At 31.9% G+C, this 7,896-nt stretch overlaps 1 long non-coding RNA gene across 1 annotated transcript; it reads right to left on the reverse strand.

Annotated features, from left to right (window-relative positions):
- Positions 1-3,254: 3,254 nt before the first annotated feature.
- On the reverse strand, positions 3,255-5,649 carry LOC148778918 (uncharacterized). The gene is made up of 3 exons (XR_016047738.1): positions 5,521-5,649; positions 4,060-4,163; positions 3,255-3,504 (listed from the first exon to the last, which is right to left on the reverse strand). It is a non-coding gene; the product is annotated as an uncharacterized LOC148778918 (long non-coding RNA).
- Positions 5,650-7,896: the final 2,247 nt, after the last annotated feature.

Genomic DNA, 7,896 nt, shown 5'->3' on the forward strand with positions numbered 1-7,896 from the left:
AACCCTAAAAACCCTAAAAACCCTAAAAACCCTAAACCCTAAACCCTAAACCCTAAACCCTTAATACCCCAGGGAAAGTGTTTTCTAGGATGTTTTCTGGAAAAGGCCTTTTCCAAGAATCTGTTATCTGGGAAGACCTTTTCCAGGTATGTATTTTCTTGGAAAACCTTTTCTTGGAAATTATCTAGGAAAATTTTTTTCTTTAAAGTGTTTTCTAGAAAACGTTTTCTAAGAAAATGTTTTCCCTGAAAGTGTTTTCTAGAAAATGTTTTCTAAGGAAATATTTTCCTTGAAAGTGTTTTCTGGAAAATGTTTTCTAAGAAAATATTTTCTTTGAAAATATTTTCCTTAGAAAGTTCTTTCTAAGAAAACCTTTTTCAGGAAAGTTTTTTCTAGGAAAACATTTCTAGGAAAGTACTTTTTGGGAAAAGCTTTTCCTGAAAATTGTCCATTTTCCAGGAAAGTGTTTTCTGGAAATTCCTTTTCCAGGATATTGTCTAGGAAATTATTTTCCTTGAAAGTGTTTTCTAGAAAATGTTATCTAGGAAAAAATTTTCCAAGAAAATATTTTTCTAAGAAAGTGCTTTCTAGGAAATCCTTTTCCAGGAAAGTGTTTTCGGGGGAAAACCTTTTCCAGGAAAGTGTTTTCTGGGAAAACCTTTTCCAGGAAAGTATTTTCTGGGAAAACCTTTTCCAAGAAAGTGTTTCCTGAGAAAACCATTTCCTGGAAATTGTCTAGGAAAATGTTTTCCTAGAAAATATTTTCTAGAAAATGTTTTCTAAGAAAACATTTTTCAGGAAAGTATTTTCCTAAGAAAGTGCTTTCTAGGAAAACCTTTTCTAGGAAAGTGTTTTCTGGGAAAATCTTTTCCAAGAAAGTGTTTTCTGGGAAAACCTTTTCCGGGAAATTGTCTACGAAAATATTTTCCTAAGAAAGTGCTTTCTTGGAAAACCTTTTCCATGAAATTGTTTTCTAGGAAATCCTTTTCCAGGAAAGCTTTTTCTAGGAAAACCTTTTCCAGGAAATTGTCCCTTTCCAAGAAAGTGTTTTTTGGGAAAACATTTTTCAGGAAATTGTCTCGAAAAATGTTTTCCTTGAAAGTGTTTTCTAGAAAATGTTTTCTAAGAAAATGTTTTCCAGGAAAATATTTTCCTAAGAAAGTGCTTTTTAGGAAAACCTTTTCTAAGAAAGTGTTTTCAACGAAAACCTTTTCCAAGAAAGTGTTTTCTGGGAAAACTTTTCCAGGAAATTGTCTTGGAAAACGTTTTCCTTGAATGTATTTTCTAGAAAATATTTTCTAAGAAAATGTTTTACTAGAAAATGTTTTATATGAAAACGTTTTACAGGAAAATATTTTCTTCTTCCATGAAAGTGCTTTCTAAGAGAACATTTTTCTAGGAAAACCTTTTCCTATAAATTGTTTTCTGGGAAAACGTTTCCCAAGAAATTGTTTTCTAGGAATTTGCTTTCTAGGAAAACATGTTTTCTAAGAAACTGCTTTACAAGAAAATATTTTCTAAGGAAGTGTTTTCCAAGAAAGTGCTTTCTCGAAGAAGCTTTTCTAAGAAAAGGAAAATGTTTTCCATGAAATTGTTTTATTGGTAAACCTTTTTCCAAGAAATTTTTTTCTAGGAAAACGTTTTCCTAGAAAGTGTTTTCTAAAAAATCTTTTTTTAGGAAAATGTTTTAAAGGAAAACATTTTCTTTAGAAAATGTTTTCTAGGAAATTGTTTTCTAGGAGAATCTTTTCTAGGAAACTGTTTTTTCATAAAACGTTTTCCAAAAAATATTTACTAAAAAAACTTTTTTCAGAAAATATTTTCTAAAAAATGTTTCATGTGAGAAATTATTTTCTAGATGAAAATATTTTCATATGAAAATGTTTTCTCTATAAAATGCTTTCTAGAGAAAACATTTTCTAGAAATCGTTGTCAAAAATATTTCTAGAAAGTGTTTTCCATAAAAATGTTTTCTAAGAAAGTATTTTAATAAAGCCAATCATGAGGATAAATATACGGTTTGAGGAAAAAAAAAAATAGAGCATAACTTAATTCATCCACTAAGTGTTGTGAGACGAGACTACTTGATACAATTAGTAACTTCAATGAACATTTCAACTAATTTAATGCTCAAGAACGTACAAATTACCGGTTCATTGGTAGCTTGTGACTGTATTGATTTAATGCCCAAGAACGTACAAATTACCAGTTCATTGACAGCTTGTGACCGTCCAATTTTTAGAGGATGAGATTTAGGAGTTAGAAAACTGAAATTTCAAATTTTGTTTTTTTTTAAAATAATCATCCAAAATTTTAGATTGAAAAAATCCTCCTTAGTAGGTCATCTTACCAAAGTAGAAGAAGTAAACTATGCTCCCGAGGGAGTATAGTATACATGCTCTTCATTGAATCTCCTTTCACCGCAATGGAGGGGCCCCATCTATAATCAGACAATTTCAGCCCCTCCAGTAGTGCAAAGACTCAGCTTTGTAGAATTTGTATGGTCCAGTTCCAATCCAATAACCTCTCATGGTCCATACCTTTTTTACATGAAATAATATACATTTGCCCTTCAGACGAAAACAAAACTTTTACAATGTTCATGGCTATAGAAGCAAACTGAACATCAACAACTACAAATTTAAGAGACATTCATGCACATCAATCACAAAAAAAAGTGGCACATCTTATATCCCTTATTTTTAAAATTTATGCTACGTTCACAAAAAACTCATCCCATGTCAGTGGCACCATCTTATATCCAAATAGAGGCCATAACAGCTAAAAAAAAGAAACCATCTTGGAATAAGAGGAAATAAATATGGTAGATTGAGCTACAAACTATTTTCCATGCATAGCCAATCCATGCTTAAATGAGAAGGATGTTATAATTCAAATTTGATTTAGAAAAGTATTAACATGGCTACTTCATAATTGACTGCAAGCACTTTAGCTAAGCATGCATAAGAATTGTTTAGATATTGCCTGGTGTAAATGGAAATTGCCTAGGTACATTCAACTCTTTATCTTTTTTTTTTTTTTTTTTTGAGGAAGTTTATATCGGAAGAGAAAGAATGAATTTCAAATGAATTTCAAAAACTCGTCCCTGTCTGTGGCACCATCTTATATCCAAATATAGGCCATAACAGCTAAAAAAAAAAAACCATATTGGAATAAGAGGAAATAAATAAGTATTAACATGGCTACTCCATTGTTGACTGCGAGCACTTCAGGTAAGCATGCATAAGTATTGTTTAGATATTGCCTGGTGTAAATGGAAATTGCACTACATTCAGCTCTTTATCTTTTCTTTTCTTTTTGAGGAAGTTCATATCGGAAGAGAAAGAGAATGAATTTTACTCAACAAAATGCAACCATGTTAATGCAAATAAAAAATGAAGAATGCATATAGTAGAAAGAAACTCCACCTTAATCCCAGAAAAGCCCAGTTTGTGTACTTGACCTGGTGGTAATGGGAGGAATCAAAGATTTCCTCATTCAACACTACAAGAAAGAAGTAGTCAAATCCCAATTCACAAAAGCTATCTTACAAATATACATAAAAATCAATAATGCTAAAAAATTACAAGAGACACACTATATATTATAATTGAAAACTAAATAAAAGTTATGCCCCCAAACAGTCACAACATTTGGAATTAAAACCAATACACATTGGAATAACATAAGCCATATTAGAATAAGAGGTAATAAATATGGCACATTGGCCCACAAACCACTTTCCATGCATAGTCAATCCATGCTTAAATGAGAAGGATGTTAGAATTCAAGTTTGATTTAAAAAGGCATTCACATAGCTACTCCATAATTGACTGAGAGCACTTCAGATAAGCATGCCTAAGAATTGTTTAAATAATGCCTGGTATAAATGGAAATTGCCTAGGGACATTGAGCTCTATATCTTTTTTCTTTTTTTGAGGAAGTTTATATCGAAAAAGAAGGAGAAACAAAGACGAGAAAAATAATGAATTTCACTAGACAAAATGCAACCATGTTAATGCAAATAAAAAGAATGCATATAATAGAAAAAAACTCCACCTTAATCTCAGAGGGACTCTCCATAACGATCAGTTTGTATGTGTTTGTTCGAAAGCTATGAAAAGAGCATCATTGACCTAGTAATGGGGGAAACCCAAGATTTCCTTCATCAGCATTGCAAGAAAGAGAAAGACAGAGATTGTCAAACCCCAAATCCCAAAACCAATCTTACAAATATAAATAAAAATCAATAATAATAAAAAATTACAAGAGACACACACTATCTACTATAATTGAGAAATAAATAAAAGCTATACTCCCAAACAGTCACAATATATGGCGTTAAAACCAATACACATAACAGCTAAAAAAAAGAAGCCATATTGGAATAGGAGGAAATAAATATGGCAGATTGGGCAACAAACCATTTTCCATGCATTAGCCAATCCATGCTTAAATGAGAAGGATGTTAGAACTCAAATTTGATTTAGAAAAGTATTAACATGGCTACTCCATAGTTGACTGCGAGCACTTCAGCGAAGCATTCATAAGAATTGTTTAGATATTGCCTGGTGTAAATGAAAATTGCCTAGGTACAATCAACTCTTTATCATTTTTTCTTTTTTTTTGAGGAAGTTTATATCGGAAGAGAAAGATAAAACAAAGAGAAAGAGAATGAAGTTCAAATGAATTTCAAAAACTCGTCCCATGTCTGTGGCACTATCTTATATCCAAATAGAGGCCATAACAGCTAAAAAAAAGAAACCATATTGGAATAAGAGGAAATAAATATGGCAGACTGGGCTACAAACCATTTTTCATGCATAGTCAATCCATGCTTAAATGAGAAGGATGTTAGAATTCAAATTTGATTTAGAAAAGTATTAACATGGCTACTCCATAGTTGACTGCGAGCACTTCAGCTAAGCATGCATAAGAATTGTTTAGATATTGCCTGGTGTAAATGGAAATTGCCTAGGTACATTCAACTCTTTATCCTTTTTTTTTTTTTTTTTAGAAAGTTTATATCGGAAGAGAAAGATAAAATAAAGAGAAAGATAATGAATTTCAAATGAATTTCAAAAACTCGTCCCATGTCTGTGGCACTATCTTATATCCAAATAGAGGCCATAACAGCTAAAAAAAAGAAACCATATTGGAATAAGAGGAAATAAATATGGCAGATTGGGCTACAAACCATTTTTCATGCATAGTCAATCCATGCTTAAATGAGAAGGATGTTAGAATTCAAATTTGATTTAGAAAAGTATTAACATGGCTACTCCATAGTTAACTGCGAGCACTTCAGCTAAGCATGCATAAGAATTGTTTAGATATTGGCTGGTGTAAATGGACATTGCCTTACATTCAGCTCTTTATCTTTTCTTTTCTTTTTGAGAATGTTTATATCGGAAGAGAAAGAAAAAACAAAGAGAAAGAGAATGAATTTCACTCAACAAAATGCAACCATGTTAATGCAAATAAAAAATGAAGAATGCATATAGTAGAAAGAAACTCCACCTTAATCCCAGAGCGACTCTCCATAAAGCTCAGTTTGTATATACTTGACCTGATAATGGGGGGAATCCAAGATTTCCTCATTCAACACTACAAGAAAGAAGTAGTCAAATCCCAATTCACAAAAGCTATCTTACAAATATAAATAAAAATCAATAATGCTAAAAAATTGCAAGAGACACACACTATCTACTATAATTGAGAACTAAATAAAAGCTATGCCCCCAAACAGTCACAACATTTGGCGTTAAAACCAATACACATTGGAATAACATAAGCCATATTGGAATAAGAGGTAATAAATATGGCACATTGGCCCACAAACCACTTTCCATGCATAGCCAATCCATGCTTAAATGAGAAGGATGTTAGAATTCAAATTTGATTTAAAAAGGCATTCACATAGCTACTCCATAGTTGACTGAGAGCACTTCAGATAAGCATGTCTAAGAATTGTTTAGATAATGCCCGGTATAAATGGAAATTGCCTAGGGACATTTAGCTCTATATCTTTTTTCTTTTTTTGAGGAAGTTTATATCAAAAAAAAAGGAAAAACAAAGAGGAGAAAAATAATGAATTTCACTCGACAAAATGCAACCATGTTAATGCAAATAAAAAGAATGTGTATAATAGAAAAAAACTCCACTTTAATCTCAAAGGGACTCTCCATAAAGATCAGTTTGTATGTGTTTGTTCGAAAGCTATGAAAAGAGCATCCTTGACCTGGTAATGAGGGGAACCCAAGATTTCCTTCATCAGCATTGCAAAAAAGAAGAAGACAGAGATTGTCAAACCCCAAATCTCAAAAGCTATCTTACAAATATAAATAAAATCAATAATGATAAAAAATTACAAGAGACACACAATCTACTATAATTGAGAAATAAATAAAAGCTATACCCCCAAACAGTCACAACATATGGCGTTTAAACCAATACACATAACAGCTAAAAAAAAGAAGCCATATTGGAATAGGAGGAAATAAATATGGCAGATTGGGCCACAAACCATTTTCCATGCATTAGCCAATCCATGCTTAAATGAGAAGGATGTTAGAATTTAAATTTGATTTAGAAAAGTATTAACATGGCTACTCCATAGTTGACAGCGAGCACTTCAGCTAAGCATGCATAAGAATTGTTTAGATATTGCCTGGTGTAAATGGAAATTGCCTAGGTACATTCAACTCTTTATCCTTTTTTTTTTTTTTTGAGAAAGTTTATATCGGAAGAGAAAGATAAAATACAGAGAAAGAGATTGAATTTCAAATGAATTTCAAAAACTCGTCCCATGTCTGTGGCACTATCCTATATCCAAATAGAGGCCATAACAGCTAAAAAAAAGAAACCATATTGGACTAAGAGGAAATAAATATGGCAGATTGGGCTACAAACCATTTTCCATGCATAGTCAATCTATGCTTAAATGAGAAGGATGTTAGAATTCAAATTTGATTTAGAAAAGTATTAACATGGCTACTCCATAGTTGACTGCGAGCACTTCAACTAAGCATGCATAAGAATTGTTTAGATATTGCCTAGTGTAAATGGAAATTACCTTACATTCAGCTCTTTATCTTTTCTTTTTGAGGAAGTTTATATCGGAAGGGAAAGAGAAAACAAAGAGAAAGAGAATGAATTTCATTCAACAAAATGCAACCATGTTAATGTAAATAAAAAATGAAAAATGCATATAGTAGAAAGAAACTCCACCTTAATCCCAGAGCGACTCTCCATAAAGCTCAGTTTGTATGTACTTGACCTGATAATGGGGGGAATCCAAGATTTCCTCATTCAACACTACAAGAAAGAAGTAGTCAAATCCCAATTCACAAAAGCTATCTTACAAATATAAATAAAAATCAATAATGCTAAAAAATTGCAAGAGACACACACTATCTACTATAATTGAGAACTAAATAAAAGCTATGCCCCCAAACAGTCACAACATTTGGCGTTAAAACCAATACACATTGGAATAACATAAGCCATATTGGAATAAGAGGTAATAAATATGGCACATTGGCCCACAAACCACTTTCCATGCATAGTCAATCCATGCTTAAATGAGAAGGATGTTAGAATTCAAATTTGATTTAAAAAGGCATTCACATAGCTACTCCATAGTTGACTGAGAGCACTTCAGATAAGCATGTCTAAGAATTGTTTAGATAATGCCCGGTATAAATGGAAATTGCCAAGGGACATTTAGCTCTATATCTTTTTTCTTTTTTTGAGGAAGTTTATATCGAAAAAAAAGGAGAAACAAAGAGGAGAAAAATAATGAATTTCACTCGACAAAATGCAACCATGTTAATGCAAATAAAAAGAATGTGTATAATAGAAAAAAACTCCACTTTAATCTCAGAGGGACTCTCC

Source organism: Amborella trichopoda, chromosome 13 (genome assembly GCF_054954075.1).
Source record: "Amborella trichopoda isolate Santa Cruz 75 chromosome 13, AtrichopodaSantaCruz75HAP2 v2.0, whole genome shotgun sequence".
Taxonomy (NCBI): domain Eukaryota; kingdom Viridiplantae; phylum Streptophyta; class Magnoliopsida; order Amborellales; family Amborellaceae; genus Amborella; species Amborella trichopoda.